General features: G+C 26.0%; 1 long non-coding RNA gene across 1 annotated transcript; it reads right to left on the reverse strand.

The window, feature by feature from the left end:
* Positions 1 to 538: 538 nt before the first annotated feature.
* LOC136085032 (uncharacterized) lies at positions 539 to 1,094 on the reverse strand. Its single transcript, XR_010641019.1, has 2 exons — positions 931 to 1,094; positions 539 to 818 (listed from the first exon to the last, which is right to left on the reverse strand). It is a non-coding gene; the product is annotated as an uncharacterized LOC136085032 (long non-coding RNA).
* Positions 1,095 to 3,912: the final 2,818 nt, after the last annotated feature.

Consider the following 3,912-nt stretch of genomic DNA (forward strand, 5'->3'; position numbering starts at 1 on the left):
AGTTTGAATCAAAACCTTTCTTTATTTTGTAAAAAATGATCAAATAATGACTCAACAGCGCTACGGCATTGGTGTAAGAACAGATTTTTATAGTAAAATATTGAGCCGATACTACTTTGGCCAAATGTCGCCTGAATATAGTATGATAATTACCCTGATAGCAAGTTTACATTGGCCCAATGTTGGGACAATGCGTGTTGATACATTGGCCTAACGTTGAAATTTGATGTTGACCAAATGCAGGTTTGATCATTGCTTAGGCATTGCCTCAACGTTGTATGCAACATTGACCCAACATTGTATACAACATTGGTCTAACGTTGTATACGTTGTATTGGTCCAATATTGTATGTAACATTGGGCCAATGTTGAATAAAACATTTTGCTAATGTTATTATAAACAAGCTCTAACTAAATTCAACAACAAATATTGTATATCAGCCTAACGTTTTTTGGAATATTAGATCGTTGTTATAAATAGATGATTTACATCGCTACTTTGAAATTTATAGAGAATAAGAAACAAAAAAGTGTGATAAAAGTACAAAAGTTTATTTATTTAATTTACATAATCTCTCAGTTAAATAAACATATTGTAAACACTAAATGTAAACCAAAAACATAAAATAAAATAAAAACATTAAGATTTAAATAAAAAAAACTTCTTAAAAATTTAAGGAGTGGTTTCTATATTGGCTGAGCTACTTGTTATTAAATCGTGTTTAGCTAAAGATATTTTGTGCCTACGACTATCGTCTTTTCTTCCACCATCTCTATTACATGCCTGCCTAAGCTAAGTTTTTTTGACTTCACCGCTTCTGCAAAAAAATTAGTTGTTTGTTTAATTATTCAACAAAGAAACTTAACAAATTGAAAGTAATTGTGTGATGCAAAATTGAAACCAAAACAAAAATTTTCTAAACCACTTACCAATAGCAACATATGCAATCAACATTTTCATTAACAATTAAGTTATAACCAAAGTAAATCAAAAAGCCTAAAGTTGTTAACTGTTGTACACAAACTAAATATGAACGATACCCAAAAAATCAATAAAAAAAAGTTAAAACTAAGAATAATGCTCCTCTGCCTTAGAAATATGAAATATATACTATATGGGTTATCTTTATTTAAATCAATTTATTTAAATCAGATGATTTAAATCGACTTAAATCATGATTTAAATCAATTTAAATCATGATTCAAATTGAATCAATTATTAAAACCTGTGCTAATATGTTAGTAGATAGGGTTTTACAATCAAACAGAAAAAATCAAACAAAAGAAACATATTTAGAATGTTAAACATTAGCTTCTAACAACTGCAATGCCAATGTAGTAGTCATTTATAAAAGTTTAGATCTAATGACACTAGTGATGTACAATTTGCAGGTATTATTAATACCTTTATGAACACTTATGAACAAATAAAGAAAAAAAGTTTATTTTTTAAAACTTATTTCTGTATGATATTTCAAATGTTTGATTTTTTAAATAAAGAAGACATTGTCTTCCATTATAATTAAATAAAATATTTGAAATGTCAATACAGTAATTGAAAGCATTGAAAAAAAATAATAACTGTAACATCTTACACAAAAATAACTTGATTATTGCCTATATTATTAGATTGATAATTTAGATAGTAGCAAAATATTATAAGCACATTATTTAAATGTTAATTAATATTTCATTATCTTGAAGAAAAAAAAAACATAAAGTCAGGAAAACCTCATGAAGTGACTTCTTATGAGGTGACCTTCTAAGATTTTTAGAAGAATAATAAATATAGCCTGTTTTGTTTATTTTCATAATTTTAAAATATGGAAAGATAATATCAAAACCTTTCTTTTTTTTGTTAAACGATACCATTTTTTTAAAATGTTATGCAATGAGTTTTAAAAATACACCAAAAAAAATCACCAACTAGGTTTATTGGCCGCATATTGATTCAATCGATTGACGGCATCAGCGTTTTTTAGCCAAATATTGAGCCGAAACTACATCGGCCAAATGTTTGCTTAACACAGTAAGATATTTGTAAAAAACTGATTGGGCCTCAGACAGCAAACTTACAATGGCCCGACCTAAGTTTTATCACTGGCAAATTTACTCCGTTGAACCAACTCGTAATATCGTACTATCGTACTATTTTGGGCCGACATTTGACCGAACTAGTATCGGTTCAACATTTTCCTACAAAAATCTTATACCGTAACTCTATTGAGTCAATATTCGTCCAATGAAAAAAATAAACAAAATAGGCTATTGCTCGCGTGTTTCAATAAACCTATTTTTTTCTCTCTCCATTTTTGCCGTATAAAAAATATAAATACAACCAATATTTCCAATATACAGATGGCCGGGGCAAGAGGAAGACACAATTTGTCTTATCGCCAAGCCCCGAAATTGATTCCGTAAAAAATAAATAATTTCGTATAGAGTATATAAATGTTACCAATATATATAAAATAAGACTGTATTTTTTAAAAGATAAAACAAAAACAAAAAGTTACAGGGTCCTAAAGAATTTTTTTTTATTTTAAATTTAAAAATTTAAAAAAAAAATTCTTTTAAAGTAATAAAATAATCAATAACAAGTAAAATAACAAATTCTTCGAAAAAAATATTAAATAAATAAGTATATAAAGATTAATATAAATTTGCACAAAGTAAAACTTGCAATAAAAAAAAAAAAAATAATAAAAAAAAAAAAGGTTTTTAAAAACTTTTTTTTTTTTTATAATTAATTAAGATTAAATACTAAAATTATTAATAAAACACAGAATTGAGAAGAAATTGAACCTCTCTAATTAAAAAATAGATATATATTTATATGTATATAAGCATGCTTCAACCAAATCCTAAAAAGAGTTGACAAATATAAACTTTAAACTAAATCGAAAAAACTTATCTGTTCATTAAGTTCATAAGTTTCATCAAGTTTAATATAAAAATTAAATATAAAATATTATATATATATATATATATATATATATATATATATATATATATATATATATATATATATACATATATATATATACATATATATATATATATATATATATATATATATATATATATATATATATATATATATATATATATATATATATATATATATATATATACATTTTAATGTATTAATAATTAATTTATAATGTATTAATAATTACATTTATAATGTATTAATAATTAATTTCAAAACTTCACTTTTCGCGCTTTTGTTTTTGCAAATGTAGAAACGAGTTCCGTCAGGATAATGTTTCTAGCAATATCATGTTCACTTGACAGAGTAGCTAATTCAGCAAGTCTTTCTTGGTGCATAGACGTTCTCAAAAATGTATTTATTAGTTTGAGTTTTGAGCTGACCGCTAGCCACGGAAACTGGAAGAGTCAAAAGGTTTCTTAAAGCTAGTACAGTGTTGGGGAAACAATCTGTTAGATTACTTTTTAATATAAAATTTAGTAAATCTAATGGCAATGTACACCTTGCAACTCGTCTTGAAATTGATTTCAGTTCACCACATAAATCAACTGCATCAATATCTTTGGAGTCTCCATGTTACAAAGCTTTCTCAAGATTCAAGCAATGATCCATAACTTCTTTGCTAGTTACACTCTGCAAACTGTGAACATCATAGAGAAAACCAAACAAAGAATCAAAGAACTTATTGTTTGCATAAGAGTAAATCTTTCTTCAACCGATTGTATTGCTGTGTCGAGAATAGCAAAGTAAAAGTTTATTTTAAATTTTTCTTTTGGATCTTGAATAGGTTCTTCATCTCCTTCATACGTAAATTGTTTATTCTTTCTTCTGATACGGGTTGATTCGGGTTTAAAAAGTGCAGGTATCTCTAAACTGACTGCAATTTCAACTGCATCTACTAGTATTTTCTTAAACTCCAT

This window comes from Hydra vulgaris, chromosome 09 (assembly GCF_038396675.1).
Source record: "Hydra vulgaris chromosome 09, alternate assembly HydraT2T_AEP".
In the NCBI taxonomy this organism is placed as follows: Eukaryota; Metazoa; Cnidaria; class Hydrozoa; order Anthoathecata; family Hydridae; genus Hydra; species Hydra vulgaris.